The sequence below is a fragment of the Nerophis lumbriciformis genome, linkage group LG01, assembly GCF_033978685.3.
Source record: "Nerophis lumbriciformis linkage group LG01, RoL_Nlum_v2.1, whole genome shotgun sequence".
In the NCBI taxonomy this organism is placed as follows: domain Eukaryota; kingdom Metazoa; phylum Chordata; class Actinopteri; order Syngnathiformes; family Syngnathidae; genus Nerophis; species Nerophis lumbriciformis.
In genome coordinates, this window is record NC_084548.2 from 57,274,150 (window position 1) to 57,300,111 (window position 25,962).

Consider the following 25,962-nt stretch of genomic DNA (forward strand, 5'->3'; position numbering starts at 1 on the left):
TATATATATATATATATATACTGTATATATATATATATATATATATATATATTTATACAGTATATATATATATATATACACAGTATATATATATATATATGTATATATATATATATATATATATATATATATATATATATATATATATATATATATATATATATATATATATATATATATATATATAAGTTACTGTGGTTTATCCGTTACACAGTACTCAATACAAGGGTAGAGCGGAATATATACGTTAGGTCAGGAAAAAACACAGTGGCTATTTCATCCTGACAAGCCTGTTTCGCAGGAGTTAGTAAAGGATAAAATAGCCTGTGTGTTTTTTCCTGACCTAACATATATATATATATATATATATATATATATATATATATATATATATATATATATATATATATATATATATATATATATATATATATATATATGTATATATATATATATATATATATATATATATATATATATATACCCTGTGATGAGGTGGCGACTTGTCCAGAGTGTACACCGCCTACCGCCCAAATACAGCTGAGATAGGCTCCAACGACCCGAAAAGGGACAAGCGGTAGAAAATGGATATGTATATATATATATATATATATATATATATATATATATATATATGTATGTATATATATACATATACTTTTTTTATGTTTCATTTTTTAAAGAAAAAGTAATAATAATAATTATATATATATATATATATATATATATATATATATATATATATATATATATATATATATATATATATATATATATATATATATATATGTCTTAATAAGGTTATCCAAAAAATAGTGCTCGATACCGTAGTAGAGCGCAATATATGTATGTGTGGGAAAAAAAATCACAAGACTATTTCATCTCTACAGGCCTGTTTCATGAGGGGGGGTACCCTCAATCGTCAGGAGATTTTTAATGGGAGCATTCGCATACCATGGTTTATATAGGGCACAGAGTGGGTGGGTACAGGCTGGCCTAGGGGCGTGGTGATTGGCTCATGTGTTACCTAGGAGGTGTTTCCGTCTATGGCGGCATGTTGTTACAATTTCGCTGCGCTTGTTGAGGGATGACAGGTCTGGACGGTAAATAATAAACAGTTTCTCTTTCAAGCATAGGTTGCATCTTTTATTACCACTATTGTAAGGTGTGCTGGATGCAAGAATTTGCCATGTTATTGAATATTCAACATTATTGTCTTTGAGGTCCCAAATGTGTTTGCTGAGTTCTGTGGTATTTCGCAGGTTTTTGTTCCTGAAAGAAGCCTTGTGATTGTTCCATCTGGTTTTGAATTCACCCTCGGTTAATCCTACATATGTGTCGGATGTGTTAATGTCCTTGCGTATTACCTTTGATTGGTAGACAACTGATGTTTGTAAGCACCCCCCGTTGAGGGGGCAATCAGGTTTCTTTCGACAGTTACTTGCTTTGTTGGTTTTGGAGTCGCTCTGACTGGGGGTCGACGGCTCATTTGCAATTGTTTTGTTGTGGTTTGAGATGATTTGTCGTATATTGTTCATGCAGCTGTAGCTCAATTTAATGTTGTTCTTGTTGAATACTTTTCTTAGGTTGTTGTCTTTGGGAAAGTGTTTGTCAATCAGATTGAGGAATTTGTGTCCAATGTTTGTTGAGACGTTTTTGCTGTATGGGGGGTTGTACCAGATGATGTCGTTTCGTTTTCTGTTCTTTTTTGGCTGGTTTCCTGGCGTGGGTTCATAGGTGAGGGTGAAATTGTATCCGCTTTCATCAAGGGCTTTTTGGTACGGGGGGGTTGCGTTGTCAAATTCAGCTTTGCTAGATGACAGCATCGATAGCCTTTTATTGATTCCGGTAGGTATTCTTTTCGTGGTGGTGGGTGGGTGGTTGCTGTCATGGTGCACGTATTGGAGTGTTGTGTTGGGTTTCGTGAATGGTTGGTAGCTGTTATTTCTCAGGTTGAAAGTGACGTCAAGGAAGTTGACGGTTTGCTTGTTGGCTTCAATCGTGATCCGTAGGCCGTTCTCTTTGAAAATTTGGCATATGCGCTTCTTGGTATTCTCGCTGCTCCTTGGCGAGGCGCGACACACTGCCAGTCCGTCATCACGGTAAATACCAAGGTTCAGATTGAGGCTAGCGAGCTGGGAGAGGAGGAAACTCCCAACGAGTTCACACGTTTCTGCTCCGTCAAAACTTCCCATAGTGACGTCAAATGTTGCATTGTTCTTTTTTTGCCATGGTGTACTGTTGTGGATGAGAATGGAGTTTTTTGCGTGGATGATGATGTTTCTTTCGTTGCCTGTGATTGAGTCGTAGTCTGAGGCGAAGTCTAGTGCTTGAGTCAGTAGGTCTTGCGTGATGGAAGGGTAAAATTCCTCGATATCAAAGGAGATAAAGTTGTGCTGTTGTTTGTCTTGGATGTTGTTGAACCATTTGATTACTGCTGCTGTATTTCTCCATTGGTTGAGTGGTGTTTTGTCCTTGATTTTTGTGTTGACTCTGTCCAGGATTATTTTGCTGATTTTTCCTATTTCAGATTTAGTTGGGTTTATTAGTCGGCATGTTGGGTTATTTGCGAAGTTGGGTTTGTGGTCCTTCAATGTGATGAAGGCTTCCTTGTTGGCTGTGGCGTCCACCCTGTCCTCAATGTCCAGTTCAGCCGCGATCCTTTTATTTTCCAGGTGGATGTTCTGTAAGGTGTTGGGTTGCGCTTTTTTGTATGATTTGGTGATGCTTCTGTCCAGTAAGGTGTGGTGTTCTGGTATGTCCATTCTGTAGAAGTTTGTGGTTTTATCGGCAGCTATGATGAGGTTGTTTACTTTCTTGATGCGCTCCTTGTCATTTTTCAGCTTGGTGAGGAGTGGGTTGCGGATTGGCTTGAATTTGACTGATTGTATCATTTTGAGCATGTCGTTCTCAAAATCCTTTAGTTCCTCAACTGTGGGTGGGTTCTTGGTAGATTTGAATCCGTAAGTTTCCTTTTGCATTCCTTTTGTTTTTGTTTTGTTTGACATCAACACATCCGACACATATGTAGGATTAACCGAGGGTGAATTCAAAACCAGATGGAACAATCACAAGGCTTCTTTCAGGAACAAAAACCTGCGAAATACCACAGAACTCAGCAAACACATTTGGGACCTCAAAGACAATAATGTTGAATATTCAATAACATGGCAAATTCTTGCATCCAGCACACCTTACAATAGTGGTAATAAAAGATGCAACCTATGCTTGAAAGAGAAACTGTTTATTATTTACCGTCCAGACCTGTCATCCCTCAACAAGCGCAGCGAAATTGTAACATCATGCCGCCACAGACGGAAACACCTCCTAGGTAACACATGAGCCAATCACCACGCCCCTAGGCCAGCCTGTACCCACCCACTCTGTGCCCTATATAAACCATGGTATGCGAATGCTCCCATTAAAAATCTCCTGACGATTGAGGGTACCCCCCCTCATGAAACAGGCCTGTAGAGATGAAATAGTCTTGTGATTTTTTTCCCCACACATACATACATATATATATATATATATATATATATATATATATATATATATATATATATATATATATATATATATATATATATATATATATGTATGTATGTGTGGGAAAAAAAAAACACACATACATACATATATATATATATATATATATATATATATATATATATATATATATATATATATATGTATGTGTGGGGAAAAAATCACAAGACTATTTCATCTCTACAGGCCTGTTTCATGAGGGGGGGTTCCCTCAATCATCAGGAGATTTTAATGGGAGCATTCACATACCATGGTTTATATAGGGCACAGAGTGGGTAATAAATAGTGGTAATAAAAGATGCAACCTATGCTTGAAAGAGAAACTGTTTATTATTTACCGTCCAGACCTGTCATCCCTCAACAAGCGCAGCGAAATTGTAACAGCATGCCGCCACAGACGGAAACACCTCCTAGGTAACACATGAGCCAATCACCACGCCCCTACGCCAGCCTGCACCCACCCACTCTGTGCCCTATATAAACCATGGTATGTGAATGCTCCCATTAAAATCTCCTGATGATTGAGGGAACCCCCCCTCATGAAACAGGCCTGTAGAGATGAAATAGTCTTGTGATTTTTTCCCACACATACATATATATATATATATATATATATATATATATATATATATATATATATATATATATATATATATATATATATATATATATATATATATATATATATATATATGTATGTATGTGTGGGAAAAAAAACATTATTGTCTTTGAGGTCCCAAATGTGTTTGCTGAGTTCTGTGGTATTCCGCAGGTTTTGGTTCCTGAAAGAAGCCTTGTGATTGTTCCATCTGGTTTTGAACTCCCCCTCGGTTAATCCTACATATGTGTCGGATGTGTTAATGTCCTTGCGTGTTACCTTAGATTGGTAGACAACTGATGTTTGTAAGCACCCCCCGTTGAGAGGGAAATCAGGTTTCTTTCGACAGTTGCAGCCTTTGTTGGTTTTGGAGTCGCTTTGTCCGGGGGCCGACGGCTCATTTGCAATTGTTTTGTTGTGGTTTGAGATAATTTGTCGTATATTGTTCATACAGCTGTAGCTCAATTTAATGTTGTTCTTGTTGAATACTTTTCTTAGGGTGTTGTCTTTGGGAAAGATGGGAAGTTTTGACGGAGCAGAAACGTGTGAACTCGTTGGGAGTTTCCTCCTCTCCCAGCTCGCTAGCCTCAATCTGAACCTTGGTATTTACCGTGATGACGGACTGGCAGTGTGTCGCGCCTCGCCAAGGAGCAGCGAGAGTACCAATATATATATATATATATATATATGTAAACATTCATCTATACACATAAACATACATATATACATATACTGTATATTCTTCCATGATCAAAATAAATTGATCAACCTCCATCCTGGAATTGATTGTGCCCCACAATGTAATTTTATAAGCAGATGTTATCATTTCTAGTTGTGAAAAAAACGATGATAATTCTTTAGAAGATCACAGCTCGAGGACAAAAAACACTCATAACAGCAAATCAATGATCATATTGATCGCTCATAGGAAATCCATCAGTGACGACGCCAACGCCATGCAATTTTCTAAGCCTTCCTCCAAAGAATGTGCTTTAAAAGACTCACAATGTTTGCTTTAAAAATGGTTTTAATGAATGTTAAGTCATACATATTAACATCTTGAGTCAAAATTTGACTTAGACAGACTTTATTGAGCCCCAAAGGAAATTGTTTGATTAGTGTAGCTCAGATAGCAGAATAAAAAAAAGAAGAAAAAAGAACGCTATCAAAAGCACTAGAAAAGAGGAAAAATAAACAATAAATAATACCAATACCTCAACTAATAAGCTCATTTGGTTCTATGACAAAGTTCGTAACTCGAAACACTCGTACCTCAAACCAGCGTCGCCAATTGAAAAGATTTAAAATCAATTTCATCGATACTTGCCTCCCCAAAACATCAACATGTTAACACGTAAAATGCCTTTTAAGAAAGAAAAACTAACTTTTAAATGACAAATGTCGTATAAAAACAATACAATCAAATGTACTACATACAACGACACTAGTTTTATGAAATAATGATAACAATGGGGCCTAGGAACGAGGACATCATTGTTTATATTCTACACGGACATATTTGAGTGACGGACCAAAGTTGTCAGAGTTGACAAAAAAGCGATATAAATGTTTGTGAGCTAAAGGTGATGCTCGACCTTCCAAATTTGTTGGGTCAGGAGTACACGTCATACAGCATCTGGAGCTTCTCAATATTTTTATGGATACATGTTCGTCGTTTGTGTGATGCGGGCTCATGTTGCGGTCAGGCAAGGAGTTGAATGTTTATTGTTAAATTTTTATCGATACAAACATATTGTTAAAATGAAGGCTGTTCCAATCAGGGTTTTATCATCCATAATCGGCATTAAAAGGCATTGATCAGCATTGGCTGATCGCATATTTTTTCACTGAAAAGTCAGATCCTGATCGATCGACGCATCCCTAGTTTGAATCGTAAGGGAAGACGACTTGTTTTTAGTATTTTTTTCTGTTCAAGTTTCTACTGACGGCTCATTCTTCTTATGAGTACTTAAGAGATACTGGTTACCGAATCCGGATCTGAATCTCAGGCTCCATGTTGTGTTGCTTTGTGTGTTTCTCTGAGACACAGCAATTTGCTCTAAGCCTGCAAATGTATGAAAATACATTTAATGGAATTAGCTAAATGGCTTGTTAGCATACAATAGAGGTGTCCAAAGTAGGGCTCGGGGGCCATTTATGGCCAACAACTTGATTATTATTGGCCCGCGACACAAAATAAAAACATCCTGGATAAGAATATTACACAAAAAACTAGAATATTCCCATTTGAGAGAAATGCTAACAGTTACAATGCTGCAAGTACCAAGTCAAATGACTATGGAGCGTACACATGTAAAATTTACTAAAAAAGTTAGCATGCTAATGTTAACATGTTAACAGTTAGCATGTATTAAGTACCAAGTTAGATGACTCCGAGGTATCCGACTGTAAAATTGGCCAAAAAAAAAGTTAGCATGCTACAATAATAACATTTGCATGCTGGCAGTTAGCCTCTATCACGTACCAAGTCATATGAAAAAGTTAGCGTGCTAACAGTTAGCATGTATCAAGTACCAAGTCATACAAATCTGAGGCGATTGGCTGCAAAATTGGCTAAAAAAGTTAGCAGGCTAATGTTAACATGTTAACAGTTAGAATGTACTAAGTACGAAGTTCGATGACTCTAAGGTGTCCGGCTGTCAAATTGGCTAAAAAAGTTAGCATGCTATCATTTGCATGCTAGCAGTTAGCCTGTATCAAGTACCAAGTAATATGAATCTGAGGCATTTGACTGCAAATTCAGCTAAAAAAGTCTGCGTGCTAACAGTTAGCCTGTATCAAGTACTAAGTCATACAAATCTGAGGCGTTTAGCTGAAAATTTGGCTAGAAAAGTTAGCATACTAATGTTAACATGTTAACAGTTAGCATGTATTAAGTACCAAGTTAGATGACTCTGAGGTGTTTGGCTGTAAAATTGGCTAAAAAAGTTATCATACTAGAATGCTAGCATTTGCATGCTAGCAATTAGCCTGTATCAAGTTCCAAATCATATGAATCTGAGGCGTTTGGCTGCAAATTTAGCTTAAAAAGTTAACGTGCTAACAGTTAACATGTATCAAATACCAAATCATATGAATCTGAGGCGTTTGGCTGAGAAATTGGCTAAAAATATGTTAGCAGGCTAATGTTAGCATGTTAACAGTTAGCATGCATTAAGTACCAAGTTAGATGAATCTGAGGCATTTGGCTGCAAAAATGGCAAAAAAAAAAGTTAGCAGGCTAATGTTAGCATGTTAACAGTTAGCATGTACCAAGTTAGATGAATCTGAGGCGTTTGGGTGCAAAATTGGCTAAAAAAAAGTTAGCATGCTAACGGTTGTGATGCTGCCTGAGGCTGACCTAATAGTGGTGTAGTGACTTCTGTAGTATTGATACTTTTAGGTAATTTAGCCATTTTTATGCTTGAAAATTTTTGTTTATAGGGCAAAACTACATAGCAGAGGCTTTGTTAGCGACAACACAAAGCTAAATATGGATGTTGTGAACTCGCTGAAACATTTGAGGTTTTCCCATAAAAATCTGAGCCAAGGCGATGAAGTTGGAATTGAAGTAGTTGTGTGAGAAGGCCAGTCCTGGTGTGAACTCACCTGTGTCCATTAGCGGCTGTGTGACAGGAATGCTCGGGCGCAATAGGAGACGCGTCGAGTCCTTCTGGAAGGACTAGGACTTGTTCAAATGTTTCCGACCAGGTGGGTTGTCCTGACAACTCGCTGCTGTCAATAAAAGGACACGCATCTCACTTTGAGGATCAGACTGGAGCGTGTTAGCAACGGCTGTGAGACTTTGATGGATTACATGACTGCAAGCAGTGATCGCTCAAGTAAGAGCAAACTACCTACAGGTGATTGATCGCTTTGATCTGTCTTTTAATTTAATGTTTGACTCTGACGTGTATATACCTGCAAAATTAATTAAAAAGCTAAGATGCTAAAGTTTACATGCTAACGGTTACAGTGCGTCGAGTAGCAAAATATTTGACTCCGATGTGTATATACCTGCAAAATTTGCTAAAAAGCTAAGATGCTCAGGTTTACATGCTAACAGCATGTGTCGAGTAACAAAATGTTTGACTCTGATGTGTATATACTTGCAAAATTAGTTAAAAAGCTAACATGCAAAAGTTTACATGCTAACAGTCAGAGTGTGTCAAGTAACAAAATGTTTGACTCTGACGTGTATATACCTTGAAATTTTGTTAAAAAACTAACATGCTAAAGTTTCATGCTAACAGTGCGTCAACTAACAAAATATTTGACTCTAAGGTGTATACTTGCAAAATTTAAAAAAAAGCTAAGATGCTAAAGTTTGCATGCTAACAGTTAGCATGTGACGAGTTACAAAATATTCGACTCTGACATGCTCACGTTTACATGCTAACTGTTAGAGTGGTCAAATAACAAAATAGTTGACTCTGACGTGTATATACCTGCAAAATTAGTTAAAAAGCTAACATGTTAAAGTTAGCTTGCAAACAGTTAGAGTGGATCGAGTAACAAAATATTTTTAACTCTGCCGTGTATATACCTGCAAAATTATCTAAAAAGTTAACTTGCTAAAGTTACATGCTAACAGTTAGTGTGCGTCGAGTAACAAAATATTTGACTCTGACATGTATATACCTGCAAAATTAGTTAAAAGCTAACATGTTAATATTTACATGCCAACAGTGTGCGTCGAGTAACAAAAATGTTTGACTCTGACAAGTATATACCTGCAAAATGAGTCAAAAAGCTAACATGCTCAAGTTTACATGCCAACAGATAGCATGCGTCAAGTAACAAAATTGTTGACACTCAGCTGCAAAATTAGTTAAAAAACCAACATGCTAATGTTCAGGGGCGCCGAAAAGGGGGGGTAAAGGAGACGGATTCTAGGGGCCCATGATGGAGGGGGCCCAGAGAGGCCCCTAATGATGATGAAATTATAATACAGAAAAAATAAGGACACTGTGTTGGGGGCCCTGTAAAAATTCTTTTCATGGGGCCCAAAATCCCTAGCGGCGCCCCTGCTAATGTTACATGATAACAGTTAGCGTGCGTCGAGTAACACAATATTTTACTCTGATGAGTATATACCTGCAAAATGAGCTAAGTTCAGTCTTCGTTGAGTTTGGTTCCATATTGTGCATCAAATGGTAGCAGGTCTTCATGATAATATCTTGTGACTCCTACATCCCATAATTGACCTTTCAGCCAACAGTCGTCCCAAGAGGACTATTTTTAGCTCCGTGTGTTCTAGGAACCAAAACAACCAACTGTGCAGTACTTTGCATGCTGATTTGTCACTTTACTGTGCAATACCTGTATATCAAAGTGTGTCAAAATAAATAAAACATTTTAATAAATCGCGATTCTTAATTGTAATGATTCTTAATCGATTCAAAATATTCAAAAATGATTAAAAACATATATGTATGCATATATATGTGTGTATTTACATTTACATATATATATACATATATATATATATATATATATATATATATATATATATATATATATATATATATATATATATATATATATTTACACAGATATATATATATATATATATATATATATATATATATATATATATATATACCGTATTTTCCGCACCATAAGGCGCCCTGGGTTATAAGCCGCGCCTTCAATGAACGGCATATTTCAAAACTTTGTCCACCTATAAGCCGCCCCGTGTTGTAAGCCGCATCTAACTGCGCTAAAGGAATGTCAAAAAAACAGTCAGATAGGTCAGTCAAACTTTAATAATATATTAAAAACCAGCGTTCTAACATCTCTGTCCCAAAATGTACGCAAATGTGCAATCACAAACATAGTAAAATTCAAAATAGTGCAGAGCAACAGCAACATAATGTTGCTCGAACGTTAATGTCACAACACACAAAATAAACATAACGCTCACTTTCTGAAGTTATTCTTCATTCATAAATCCCTCGAATTCTTCTCCTTCGGTGTCCGAATTGAAAAGTTGGGCAAATGTGGGATCCAAAATGGCCGGCTCCGTCTCGTCGAAGTAATCGGAGTCAGTGTCGCTGTTGTCCAGCAGTTCTGTGAATCCTGCCTTCCGGAAAGCTCGGACCACAGTTGTGACCGAAATATCTGCCCAGGCATTTACGATCCACTGGCAGATGTTGGCGTATGTCGTCCGGCGCTGTCTCCCTGTCTTAGTGAAGGTGTGTTCGCCTTCGGTCATCCATTGTTCCCACGCCGTTCGCAGTCGTGATTTGAATGCCCTGTTGACACCAATATCCAGCGGTTGGAGTTCTTTGGTTAATCCACCCGGAATGACGGCGAGTGTTGTATTTGTGTGCTTCACTTGTTTTTTGACACCATCTGTGATGTGGCCGCGCATGGAGTCGTATATCAACATGGACGGAGCTGCGTGAAAAAAGCCACCCGGCCTCTTCGCGTAAACTTCCCTTAACCACTCGCTCATCTTTTCTTCATCCATCCATCCCTTCGAGTTAGCTTTTATGATGACGCCGGCTGGAAAGGTCTCTTTTGGCAAGGTCTTCCTTTTGAATATCACCATGGGTGGAAGTTTCTGGCCATTAGCATGGCAAGCTAGAACCACAGTGAAGGACGACTTCTCATTCCCTGTGGTGCGAATATTCACCGTACGTGCTCCCGTTGTATCCACAGTGCGGTTCACAGGAATATCAAAAGTCAGTGGAACCTCGTCCATGTTGATAATGTTCTCTGGCCGGATCTTTTTTTCAGCTATCTTGTTTTTACAATATGCACGGAAAGTAGCCAGCTTTTCTTGAAAGTCTTTAGGCAGTTGCTGTGAAATAGTGGTCCGTGTGCGGATGGAGAGATTGCGTCTTTTCATGAACCGGAAACACCAAGAAGCACCACCTTTAAAATCATCCAGGTGAAGTTCGCTTGCTAGCGCTGTTGCCTTCATTCGAATAGTGATGGTGCTGACACTTCTGCTTGCTGCTCTCTGCTCAACAACCCACTGTTCGAGTTTGTCCTCCAACAGTAGCCATCTTGCTTTGTTCCCTCGGAAACTCTGTTTTGTCTTCTTTACCTGGCGCAGGTCATCTTCTTGCTTCCTCCACCTACGCACCATTGATTCATTTATGTTATATTCTCTTGCTGCTGCTCTATTTCCGTGTTCTTCGGCATGACTTATTGCCTTAAGTTTAAATTCTGCGTTATACGCGTGTCGCTTAGTAGGAGCCATTTTGTGGTCTGGTCTTTACAGATGTAAACACACAAAGGAAATTAAACGAAATATCCGCGCGCTTCTTCTTCTTCCGGGGCGGGTGGTTGCTTACAGTAGAAGAAGAAGCGCTTCCTGTTCTATGGGGGCGGGTGCTTATCTTGGCGGTTGCTTGCGTAGAAGAAGAAGCGCTTCCTGTTCTACCGGGAAAAAAGATGGCGGCTGTTTACCGTAGTTACGAGACCGAAACTTTATGAAAATGAATCTTAATATTAATCCATATATAAAGCGCACCGGGTTATAAGGCGCACTGTCAGCTTTTGAGAAAATTTGTGGTTTTTAGGTGCGCCTTATAGTGCGGAAAATACGGTATATATATATATATATATATATATATATATATATATATATTTTTTTATTTATTTATTTATTTATTTTTATTATTATTTATTTTTTTATATATAAATATATATACACACATGGGTATCACATCGGAAGTGAAACACTGAAAAAGTCTTATTATAGTAAGGCAGGGCTATTCAACTACACAATGAAGAGGGCCACAGTTTCAAGGTCCCAGGGGCCGGACCTCGAAATGTGGATGTTTCGTCAATTGTTATATTCCTTTAGACTGCGTTTAATTAATTGCAAAGTAAACTGCACTGTCAATAAACTCATTATTCTGCCCTCGTTACTCCATTCCAGCATGTGCAGCTACACAGATAGTTAATAGCATGAAGAAACAGAAGCTCCAGATGTTTTGAAGATTGATGCTCTCTTTTTTAATTATTTCCCTTCCTTAGTTTTATTTATTTTCACTTCTTCCTTCATTTAGGTTTGTAAGACTGAAAATATAAACATAAAATAAACAAAACAAAAGTATAACGACCATTGTGTATTTGACATGAATGAAATAAAAAGTTTAGTGTTAATACATTCACACAATAAACTACATATGTTTACCAATATAGAAATTAAACATCGGCACATCAAACATTGCACACAACAAATGTGACTCATCACAATTAAACCTAAGGTGTAGCGTTATCTCTCTCTACTGGTCAAATTTAGTGCTGCGTGTATTAAACAAGCTTTTAGTTCCTCTCAGACCAAAAAAAACTACATGACCACGAATACAAAAGAAGTCACACAGTCAGAAATGTCAATAGAAAACAAACTAAATATCTTTGTGTACGATATCTACTTATAAAGGTTGTTGCTGGCCGGGAACAATTAACAACTTAAAAGGTCCCACAGGAAACAATGACTCCAGCACTTCACACATACTTTGTTGTTCAGTCATTGTTAAAAGTCTGATTTTTGCAATTTATTTAGATTTGTTTGCGTAGTCTTCATCTGCTGTTTCATAGAAGCCAAACCAGTCGTATGCTTTGCTGTTGCCCTTTGTGGGGTGGCGGTAGTACTGCATACATGAGAAACCCTAGTTTCATGGTTTGGTCTAGCCCGTTTGGGGGATGTTCGGCATGCCGTTAGTTTATTGGCGCGCAGTAGGAGACATCTACCTGATTGCTGCGCTTGTGTAGTCACAATGTCCACACTGATTGCTTCAAAAATTGTCGTGGTGAGGCAATTTCCGGCCTCCCACTGCGCTGACAAAGTCCGAGGACCTCATGACACCTTCAGTCCAACGTCAGTAACCATTAAAATGTCCTAAACTTGCTGACCTTGCACCTGGTAGCAAACAGCAAGTGATGCTTTTGATACCAACCAGTCAAGTTCAAGCCTCAAGTAGCAGTCTCCTACAACATGACACAAATTTAGGGAATTCTGCAGCTCAGCTTTACACACACACACACACACACACACACACACACACACACACACTCACACACACACACACACACACACACACATATAACACAAGCTGGGATCCCTCCCCTGTAGGGCCAAGCAGCAGGCCTCGGCCTTCTCTGTGCCACCGTGCCATCTGGCAGCTCCACGCGGTTGGTAACTGCACACGAGGTTACGCGCATTCAGCGGGAACACGACCTCGGAAACAACACGGACGAGCCCAATGAAAACAGAGTGCACTTGTGGGGAAAAAAGAAAAGGGAGTACTTTGACACACATTTTATTCTTTTTTGGGTCCGGTTTGGTTTTTGCCTCGTTCTTGTGAGAATCCTGCGTATGACTGCAGCTATCCAGGACTAGCTGCACCACCAAGTAGCATCTTTAATAAGGAATCCAGACCGAAGGGTGATTGCAAATAAATGTTTAATATTTGCCACCCATCTTGAAGAGTAAATCAGGTTAATGGCCATTAACTGTGATTTGAAGCAAATTCAACAAAGTATTCACTTATATGAGCAAATCTAGACAACTTACCCTACTCATGGCGCAAAAAAAAAAACACCACAAAAAGTCAACACACATGGTCACACATAACACAACCCGCTCACTGAACTTTGTGGATGTTATAAAAACGTCCAAAATTACATGCATTAAAATCCATTAGAGTGCATGATGGGAAAAATTTAAAACATTCTCTCCACAATACTGTATCATCTGTTTCTTTTTCAGACTCATCAGGTGCAGTAGTGCATTTTTAACGCGATTTTCAGTGGATGAGTAAGTGAATGAGGCCAAAACTGAATTTAATTTATGTGTAAGTTGCCTTTTTTTTTTTTTTTTTTTTTGCAACATGACTAGGGAAAGTTGTTTGGATTGTGGCGACACAACTTACTTTTTTGGGGGTCTGGGTCTTATATCCGTGCAAATTTTTAAACATCAATTCCAATTTTTTTTGGGTGGAAAAAACGAAGGGATTAGCTGCCACAAAAGTGGCTAGCGGTTATCGGTATCTCCATTCACAGCGTGGAGCCGCTCCCCTAGAGCAATAATCCTCCATTGAGGCAATTCAACTGTATTTCTTACAAATATTATTATCACTGGAGGACAAGGTTAAACATGTTACACACTGAGTAAGAAGAAGGATGCTAATCGCTAAGCTAGCTTGAAACAAGAGAAGAAATAAGTGCTTAGTAAAGTCTAAGAAGTGTAGATGGAAGCACGTTACAGTGCAGGGGGAAAAGTATATATATATATATATATATATATATATATATATATATATATATATATATGGTAGAAAATGGATGGATGGATTTGTTTATTTATTTATATCAGATGCATGGAGACGGCCTAAAAACATGTTGCAGATTGATCCTTACTTATAAAGAAAATAATAATTAAAAAGAAATATATATATATATATATATATTGTCACAACCTGAACAGGACTCTGAACACAAAAGCAGGATTTGAGAAACAATTGTTTATTCTCACAAGGGGAGGGGTCCAAAAACGGGAGAAACAAAACAGGCTATCAAAACAGATCTGACCTGACCACTAAACTAACAAAAATATCAACAACTCAAAACGCTCCGGCTATGGAGGGAAAAAGGGGCTAAGAACAAAAACTACCAAATACAACAAAAGGCGCTCCAACGGAGGTGATGCTAGGAAGCTAATCTTACCTGAGAAAACTTACAAACCAAAATACTCCCATGGATCCAAAAGGTACACAAAACATGGCTATGGCTGAAGACAAGACTGTGGCAAAGGAACGCTGGAGGTACACACATCAAGATACGAAACACTCTGGCACAGGACAGAAGGAGGATGAGACATTTATACACATGAGGGAGGGTGACACAGGTGGGCGCAATCAGGCAATTAAGAAAGACATCAGACCAGTGAAACAGGAGGAAGAGCAAGTGACCTGAAACGAGAGCGAGAGTCAGCATTTCAAAATAAAACAGGAAATAACAAAACAACATGAAACCAGACGAAACCCAGACCAGACTTCACCCAGGTGTGACACATACATACTGTATGTATATGAGAACAGTATGAAAACAGTTTCTTTCCTCAGGCTATCAATCTGACGAACGCTATGAAATAGCTCAGAAGCTCATCGGTCACGGTGAATGTACTAACTCATGATATTGAAGAACTATATGGATGAACTGATGTTGTTGTTGTGCTGGGACTCTTCACTCGGGAATAAGGACACCGTTTTACGTTTCAACTTCTTTATATATGACTTTGTAGCAGCAGCAGCTAAGCACACTCTACATACACACTGTTCAACACACTGCCCGAAGGACCCCGAGAGGTAAACATAGCTGCCCGGTAAACTGCCTGACTCCAAAAAAATCAACTTAAAGGTGCATGACTACATTAGTAACTTGTTTACGTCAGCAATAATATAGTCAATTATATTCAACAATTAACATTAACTAGGGAACTTTATCTTCTATCTTAATCACTGACAGAGGGAATTTATAACAGCCGCCCCCTAAATAGCATGGCAATTTTGAAACAAACATAAATTCCCACAGCAATCCTTTAACCAGGATTATCTTCAGGAAGAGCTGACAGCTGGACCAGCCGAGCAACTGGTCTCAGGTAAGTCTTCTCGCCAACTTTGACTTCAGCAGTCCGTATACATCCATCATCACTTGCATTCAGCTTTACCACCCTCCCCATTGGCCAGTGAGCACGTGGAAGCTGAGGATCAACAATCATCACAACTGTGTCCAGGGGGAGATGATCTGTGTGTTGGCGCCATCTCTGGCGGGTTTGAAGAGAGGGCAAGTAGTTCCTGATAAACTGTGTCCAGAAGTGGTCGGCCATCATCTGGCAATGACGCCAGCGCCTCCTGGTGAGGGTGTCAGGGGCATAGGTAACTTGTGGAAGAGAGGCATCCTGCCGCCCCATCAACAACATGCTGGGCGTCACTGGGTCTGGATCGGCCACATCCGAGGATACGTATCCTAAAGGCTTGGCATTGAGGATGCCTTCCACTTCGATGAGGAGTGTGAGCAGAACCTCTGCTTGGAGCACTTGTGCACCTATGACCACTTGTAGGGATTTCTTGACTGATTGGATCTCACGCTCCCAGACACCACCAAAGTGGGGAGATGCTGGCGGGTTAAGACGAAACTTAATCTGTTTTTCTGCAAGCCGCTCCTGCAACTGTGACTCCATTGCTGCAAATGCCTCCTTCAGCTCCTTATCTCCCCCTCGGAAGTTAGTCCTTTGGTCAGAGAGGACCTCAAAGGGAGTGCCTCTCCGTGCGATGAACCGTCTCAGTGCGAGGAGGAAAGCATCTGTGTCGAGGCTGGTGAGTAGATCCAGATGTATACATCTCGTCGTGAGACATTTGAAAATGATCCCCCAGCGCTTTTCACTTCGCCTCCCAGCCTTGACCATGTACGGCCCAAAGCAGTCCACGCCTGTTGAGAAGAATGGAGGCTTGAGCAGCCGCAGACGGGCTGAGGGCAGGTCTGCCATCCTCGGCACCACTGGCTTCCCTCTCCACTTCATGCAACCAGTGCAAGCTCTCTGATACTTCTTGATAGCCTGCCTTCCTCGCAGAACCCAGTAGTAGCGCCTCATCTCTGCAAACACCCTATCAGGTCCAGGGTGGTGTAGCTGAGCATCCATCTCTTTAATGAGGAGTGTGGTGACTGCATGACGGGGATCCAACAGTATTGGGTGAATGTCAGTGGGGCTAGAGCTGTCTAAACGGCGCAGGCGTCCTCCAACCCGTATAAGACCCAATGTAGGGTCTAATTCTGGGGCAAGCGTACTCAGCCTGCTGCTGGGTGGTACAGGCTTGCCGGCTCTGAGGCATCTGATTTCTGCAGAGAACCCGTCTGCTTGGCTGGTTTTGAGCAGGTGGACTTCAGCATCTCTTAGGTCACACAGAGGTGAAGCAGGGTCAGCTGCCGCCCCATGAAGAGACTGTTGCGTAGCCTTGACCAACTCTCTCCAGCTGCTGAATCGGGTGAGATCTGGTATCTTGGGTGGTGGGCTGGTCTGTGTGAGAGCACAAAAAACACTGTGTTTTAACTCACCACGGTCCTCTGGCTCTGTGATGCTAGGACATGATGGCCATTCATCCGGTGGACGGTGAAGGAATGCTGGTGCCTGGATCCAACGATTTGGCGCAGCCAGCTCAGCTAACGTCTTGCCACGGGTGAGATCGTCGGCCGGATTGTTAGCTGTATCCACATACCTCCAGGTGTGTGAGAAAGTCAGCTCCTGGATCTCAGAAACCCTTGTTCCCACAAAAACCTTGAACCTGCACGACTGAGATGTCAGCCAGGTGAGAACTGTTGTGGAGTCAGTCCATAAGAAGGTCTGGGCAACACACAAGGTGAGCTCTTTGTGAAGGAGGGAGGACAGCTGGGCTCCTGTCAGCGCGGCACAGAGCTCCAACCGTGGCATTGACTGCTGGCGTTTTAGGGCCACTCTAGACCTTGCCATCACAAATGAGACATAGACAGTGTCATTAGTTCTTGTGGTGAGATATGCCACTGACCTGTAGGCTTGCTCAAAGGAGTCACAGAAGACGTGGAGAGTGTACTCTGTGGTGTCAGTAGCAAGCTCCAATGGTGCATAGGTTCGAGGGAGGGAGATGTTGGCCAGCTCGGGGAGTTCTCTCTCCCAGCTGGACCAGGCCTGGAGGATGTCAGGAGGGAGATTCGGGTCGTCCCAGCTCCTCTTCTTTGCCCACAGTCTCTGGACAAGAATCTTGGCCCGTGTAGTGTACGGGATAATGATCCCGATCGGATCATACTGGCGGGCGAGTACCTTATAGATGTACCGCATAGTAGGGGTCTCACTCTCTGGAGGCTTTGGCTTGAAACCGAGCCGATCAGATGGACAATACCACCGCAGACCAAGGGCCGGCTCCTGTGGATCGTTGCTCTTTTCGGCCAGCCACAGCTCTGTACTTTCAGATTGGGCACTGGAAGGCAAGTGGGAGACAACACATGAGAAGTTACTTGCCCACTGTCGAATCTCAAATCCTCCTGAGGCCAGACATTGTCGCATCTTGTCCACCAGGAGCTTGGCTGACTCAGTTGTTGACAGGCTCTGCAGACAGTTGTCCACGTAGAAAGACTGTTCGATGGACTGCAGGACGTCTTCATTTCCTGCAGCACATTCTTTAACATGTTTTTGCAGAGCAAATGTTGCACAGCACGGGCTGCTCGTGGTACCAAATGGCAACACCTGCCATTGGTATACGTCAGGCTGTTTCTCCCTTTGCAGGTTTCTCCAAACAAACCTCAGTAACGGCTGGTCCTCCGGTAGCAGCCGAACTTGGTGGAACATGGCTCGGATATCTCCACTGATGGCGACAGCGTGCTGGCGGACCCGCAGGAGGACCCCGATGAGAGATGGGCCGAGGGTTGGACCTGGGAGAAGCTGCTCGTTGAGAGAGAGACCACCATGATTAAAGGAGCAGTCAAAGACAAGGCGATGTTTGCCATTGTGATGGACGAGGTGATGAGGTATGAACCATGACTCACTGGAGCGGTTTCCCTCTCCCTCCTGGAGCTTTGTGACACACCCACCATCTATAAGTTTCTGGATCTCTGCTTCGTATATTTTAGCTTTGACAGTGTCTTTAAGCAATCGTCTCTCTGTGCTGCGTAGCTTTGGCATCACTGCTTCAGCATCTGCTTTTAGTGGTGGTGCGCCTTTTACCCGGAGCAGGGGTGTAGTGTAGCGAAGTGTGTCACCAACCTTCACTCTCTTAGTGCGTGCTTCCAAGACGCTCACCGCTTCCTGGTCCAGGCGAGACTGCACTGTTAGCCGCTCGCTACGGAATGGGAGCACATCAATCTGCCAGAGGCGTTCGACTTGTTGGTAGATGTCATCTGGTGTAGGCTTGAAGGCGGTGTAGTAGCATGATGCAGCGGGGGACTGAAAACCATCTGGGCCTTGGAGTGTCCAGCCGAGTGCTGTATGGATAGCCACGGGTCCTCCCTTTGGGCCAAACCTCACAGGTTCCGTAGCAGTGATCAGGTGAGTGTAATCTGCACCAAGGAGCAGCAGTGGTTGCACCTTATTGAAGCTCTGCAGTTGTAATCCTCTCAGGTGGCGGTAGCGTCTCTGGAGCGCTGCTATTGGATAAGATTGCTCTGTCAGGGTAAGTCGACCTGCTGTGTAGGCCCTCTCAACCAAATGCTGCTGTGATGGTGATGCTGGAGAAGCTACAAGAAAGTCGACTGATGATCCTTTTAAACTTTTGTTGCTTAGCTGCTGGCCGAGTCATTTCGGCTGATTTGGGCTGGTTAGCACCGTGATACACAGAAACAGGCCGAGTCCGAGGCCGGGGAGTAGGGACAGGTCTGTCTCGATTGGCAGGCTGTGCTCCTTCAGCTCGATGGCGCTGTGCCATTTTTGCGGACAGTCTCTGAGCTTCTGCCTTCACCTTGAGCCACTCTGCGAGGTCTCTGAGGTTGTATGGATTTAGGCTGCTGGTGCTAAGGCGCCCCTGAACCTGCAGATGCTCCACAAAGTTGTCTCTCATGTGTCTAGGGAGTTTGCTAAGTAGCCGGTCAACATGGCCAGTAGACATCACTTCCATCCCATTAGGCCCTTCCAATGAGGTTAGCATTCCCACCAGCAAGTCAACGTTGAGGGCGAAGCTCTGGAAAGATTTAGGGTCTCCTGATTTGAGATCAGGAGAGTTCAGGATGTCTGCAATCTCACTTTGTGCCAACTGATGTGGCTGCCCGTACTGTCTCTGCAAAGCCTGCATGGCGGCGGTGTAGGGCTGTACATAATGTCTGTGTGACTGAGCTATTAGCTTGGCTTCATCCAGGACCAAGTGTTCCATAAGCACACGGTATTTGTAATGTTCAGAAAGTTCAGTGTGTGGATTGAGCAGGTGATCTAACGCCATTTTTAAGTCAGCAAACTCTCTCTCACTGTCGTGCACCAACTTAGGTAATTCAGGTATTGGAACAGGCTGTCTGGGGGACTGGGTAGTGTACGGTACCTGCAGTGGTGTATACTGAGACTGGGGGCTGTACTGAAACTGTTGAGCTGATGGGGGCTGTTGCAGAGTGAAACCAGCAGGGGGAGACACCAGTTGATATGCTGGCTGGGTTGACGGCAGAGACACAGGCTGGTAGAGTTGCAGCTGTTGGTTCTGCGGTGGCAGTGGTGACTGGTATAATGGCTGTGTAGCGATGGTTGATGGAGGCTGATAGACAGTCCCCAGGGGAGTGGCAGCGCTGTAGGGCGATGGATTGATAACTGGCTGAGTGCCAGCCGCAACAGGTAGCTGTGGTGTAGAATATGGCGCTGTTGCTATCTGGGGGGGTTGATAGGCTGGTTGTGCAAACAGTGGAGCGTGTTGCTGCACGGGCTGTGCAGACGGGAGTGGGGTGTATTGCCACACTGGCTGTGCGGACGGGAGTGGGGTGTATTGCTGCACTGGTGCTAGATTTACTGGTGTTTTCTGCATGGGCAGGTATTGCAGTTGTGCAGCTGGTGGCACTCTTTCCTGTACATTGTTAATCATTACTGTGGTAGGCTGGTTAGACGGGTAGCCTGATGTAACTGATGTCTGTGGGCTGGCATAACTCACTGCTTGTGAAGCTTGAGGTATAGGCTGCAGCATAGAAACGTTCAGCGTAGTGAGGGGAGACGGTGCCCATGCAGATGTCACAGTTGAAGGCAGAGACTGCGTCAGTGTGTAGTTCTCCTGTCTACTACCTGGTGTAGGAGTCATCGCTGCTTGAAGCTTTAGTGCTGTAGAGGTGGTATGTGGCAGTGTAGACAGGTGTGGCTCATGCTGAAGCAGCCTAGATGATCCAAGATGGAGGCTGGATGGCTGTGACAGAGGGGTGCTGTGAACTACTGGACAGCTTAGCCAGGGTGATTGATATGTTGGGACGCTCATATTGAGAATAGCTGGTGGCCGTAGGACAGGAGAACCCTGCCTGCTTTGATAGCTCCGCCCCGCGTGTGCCGCCGATGGATGGCTCATATGGCATGTTAGCTGGCTGGGCAAGTCTCTAGCATGTATCGCCATGTTCCACTCGCTCACCTTGTCGGCCGCTCCCGGCGATAATGGACGATCGGGGATAGCGTGCGCTCCGTGCGGCTGATCCTCCATACGCACAGACTCGGTCTGTAGGCTGAGTGACTGCAGCCGCTGGGCGCCGACGCTCTCTCCTCGGTCCTCCGCGCGGGCACCGTGAGGAATGAGGGACTGTGGAAGGCTAACCTGGTAGCTTTCTAGACGAGTTGGAAGCTGTCGCTGTCTTGCTCCGAGTGCGCCGCCGTCTGCCGCTGTTGTTAGCGCGGTGTCCATTTCTCCATCGCGAGTGAAGCAATCCGGCTCGAAGGACCAATATTGAAGAACTATATGGATAAACTGATGTTGTTGTTGTGCTGGGACTCTTCACCCGTGAGCGTACTCCGGTTAGGGAATAAGGACACCGTTTTACGTTTCAACTTCTTTATATATGACTTTGTAGCAGCAGCAGCTAAGCACACTCTACATACACAATGTTCAACACACTGCCCGAAGGACCCCGAGAGGTAAACATAGCTGCCCGGTAAACTGCCTGACTCAAAAAAACTCAACTTAAAGGTGCATGACTACATTAGTAACTTGTTTACGTCAGCAATAATATAGTCAATTATATTCAACAATTAACATTAACTAGGGAACTTTATCTTCTATCTTAATCACTGACAGAGGGAATTTATAACACATGATCACACATCATCTTTTTGCTTTGCCCTGTTCACTATTATATGTAAATAATATGTACTATTATTTATGAGCCTTGCACATATTAGTTATTTAAGTACTTGTTTCTTAAACATGTGTGCATATATATATATATGTGCATATATATTGTATACATATACATATACCTGTATGTATGTATATATATATATATATATATATATATATATATATATATATATATATTAGGGCTGCAGCTAACGATTATTTTTCTATCGATTAATCTATAGATTATTTTTTTCGATTAATCGGTTAATCTATAGATTATTTTTTCGATTAATCTATAGATTATTTTTCCTTTTACCGATTTTTTTATTTATTTAAAATGAAGAGGAAAACAATAAATGTAGGCCAGTTTTTTCAAAAGGCATGGCTTTTATTTACAAAAAAAAAAGTATGGCCACTAGTCAGTCAACATTGACAACAACATGACAAAATATTCTGTAACAATGTAAACATTTAAAACTTTTAACATTTAACAAAATTAAAAGTAGCTTATTTGCTTTTTAATGTGCAAATATAAAAGTAAACATCCAGTGCAAATCTTAATATTCTGGAATAGTATAAGCATTTCAAAAGTAAAAGTATTGCTTATTTTGCTTTAAAATGTGCAAAAATAAAGATAAACATCCAATACAAAAAAGTGCAAAACGGAAATATTCTGTAACAAGTGTAAACATTTCAACAAAAGTAAAAGTATTGCTTATTTGCTAAAATGTGCAAAAATAAAGCTAAACATCCAATACAAAAAAGTGTACAGTGTAAACATTTCAACAAAAGTAAAAGTATTGCTTATTTTGCTTAATAACACAACAATGATAGTATGATTAAAGTGAAAGTTAATTGTTCGTTTGTACATAGTATATGTAACTGTTAATGTTGTAAAAGGTATTTGCACAACTAATTAACGTTAGCGTTTGTGACACGTCTTGTGCCGTGGGGTTCTTTCAGGACCGACAGACTGAACGCCAGACGGCTTTGCCAGGTTTACAATCTTTTAATTTTACACAAAGTCTTTTCTCTTCCAACTGCGCGGATCGCGCACCTAGGCACGATTGCGGCGTCGCTCCCGGCGCGCCCCGCCTCGCCACTCGCTCGCCGCCGCCGCCTCTCCACAGCGTTAAAGAGGAGCGCGTCTTTGTAAACACTGAACAGGCACGCCAAACGCGCCTCTCAGAGCGAAACGGTGCTTTAGTTTATGAATTTACAACGCAGATACAAATGACACATTCATGTTTTTGTGTAATAATGACAACGTATACGCACGCGGACGATTGACTTGTTGATGGTGATGGCAAGAACGCTGTCGGGGGTTTTCTTTTCAAATGTTCGTTCATAGCCGTTGTGCTGCTATGATAGGCCATTTCCGCTCGACACAGTGTGCATACAACAACATTATTAGGCCGTTTATTGAAATACTCCCACACTTTTGACGACTTTTGGCGTGCTTTTTTCCCCTCGCTCGCATCGTCTGCTTTGCGCTCCGCCATGACAGTAAAGTAGTGTGACGTAAATATGCGACGCGCCGACGCACAAAAACGGCGTCGACGTATTTACGTAACCGATGACGTCGACTACGTCGACGCGTCGTTTCAGCCTTAATATATATATATGAATTTTACCACCGAATCGCAATTCTTAATTCTTTTTTTTTTAAACCGATTTCTGAAAATTATGAATTGATTTAGAATCGGGATGAATTCGATTGTGAATCAATTTATTTGTGCATCCTAAGTAATCGTAACCGGAATTGTCCACATTCAAACGATCCCCAACCCTGATTGCACTATGTTGAGAGAAAAAGGCTGAGCCAGGGTACATTATCATTTGAATTGCAACCGTATATGTACTTTGTAAAATAAATAGATATTAGACTGACATATGACCATAGATTGTACTGTACAATAGATTTGTGCCATAGACTGATATGTCCTGTGTTCATGCAGAGGTTTATGTGATGTTCCATTTATTTATAGCTGCCAAGAGGGAGTTGAGCTCTCTCTCTCTCTCTCTCTCTCTCTCTCTCTCTCTCTCTCTCTCTCTCTCTCTCTCTCTCTCTCTCTCTCTCTATCTCTATCTCTCTCTCTCTCTCTCCCCAAACGCACACACTCTCGCCCTCATCCTTTCCCGCCCCTTCGTGCTCCATTACACTGAGTTTATGCATCTTTTTTAGACCTGCACTCTCTCCAGCTTTCAGCCTTTTTTTTCTCCCCCCCACTCTGCATGATTTCACAAGTTCTAAAACTTGGAATAAGTTCCACGCTCCTTGATTTTGAGGGCAGCTGGACACACATATTCTATTCTCCATCCCACTTAGTGACGGTGACAAGCTCGTGGGTTCACTTACTCATCACAAGCTTGATTATCACGGACTGGTGGTTACAATCTCTGTGTGGAGTTTGCATGTTCTCCTCGTGTCCAAAAAAACACATGCCTTTAGGTGAATCGGAGACTCTAAGTCCATCCATCCATCCATTTTCTACTGCTTATTCCCTTTGGGGTCGCGGGGGACGTTGGAGCCTATCTCAGCTACAATCGGGCGGAAGGCGGTGTACACCCTGGACAAGTCGTCGGAGGTCTCAAATTCACCATATTTTGTTTGCATAGTTTAGTGTAATTTTGGGGCAACTAACTGAAATGCTAAAAAAATAGCGGCAAGTAACAAAGTGTACCACTCCTTTTACAAAATGAGCAAAAAAAGCTACCATACTAACATGCTAGTAATAATATGGTTGTTAATGCTAAGGATTTGAGTGATTTCTGATCGTTTGTGAGTGCACAACAGGGACTTGTGTGTGTGTGTGTGTGTGTGTTTGTGTGTGTGTGTGTGCGTGTGTGTGTGTGTGTGTGTGTGTGTGTGTGTGTGTGTGTGTGTGTGTGTGTGTGTGTGTGTGTGTGTGTGTGTGTGTGTGTGTACAGGACAGTTCAGCTTGTTTGTTTTACTTTGTTCATAAAGACAAAGTTGATCCATTACTTCCTTGTTGTGTTGTTTTGTTATACAATACTGTATAGCACTTAATATTGTGTTCAAAATGTACAAACATTCACTAAAATATGGACTTTTGTCAAGGTTGGAACCAATTATTCATATTTACAGTGTTTTTTAATAGAGAGATTTGCTTCACTATACACACTTTTCTAATCACAAACCCTGTTCAAGAATCAAATAAAGTTTGTGAATCAAGGTTACACTGCACCCACAAATTTAACTGAAAGGCGAGCATGCTAACATTATTATGCTAACAATGGGCCTGTGTGAAGTAACAATATATAACTCTGAGGTGTATTCCTGCAAAATTAGATAAAAGAAAGCTAGCAGGCTAACAGTTAGCATATGTGAAGTAACAAAATATGAAGTGTATTCCTGCAAAATGAACTAAAAAAAATAGCATGCTAACAGTTAACATGTGTGAAGTGACAAAATATACTTCTGAGGTGTATTTCTGCAAAATAAGTTAAACAAAAATAGCTAGCATTCTAACATTTAACATTTGTGAGGTGACAAACTATAACTCTGAGGTGTATTTCTGCAAAATGAGCTTTAAAAAAATAGCATGCCAACAGTTAACATGTGTGAAGTGACAAAATATACTTCTGTGGTGTATTTCTGCAAAATAAGTTAAACAAAAATATCTAGCATTCTAACATTTCACATTTGTGAGGTGACAAATTATAACTCTGAGGTGTATTTCTGCAAAATGAGCTTAAAAAAACCTAGCATGCTAATAGTTACCATGTGTGAAGTAACACAATATAACTCTGAGGATGTATTCCTGTAAAAAAAAATTTTTTTTAAAGCCAGCCTTCTAACAGTTAGCATGTGTGAAGTAACCAAATATACCGCTGAGGTGTATTTCTGCAAAATTAGATAAAATAAAGACAGCATGCTTACAGTTAGCATGTGTGAAGTAAGAAAATATAACTCGGAAGTGTATTCCTGCAAAACGATCTAAAAAAGCTAGCATGCTATCAGTAAACATGTCCAAAGTGACACAATATAACTCTGAGGTGTATTTCTGCAAAATGAGCTAA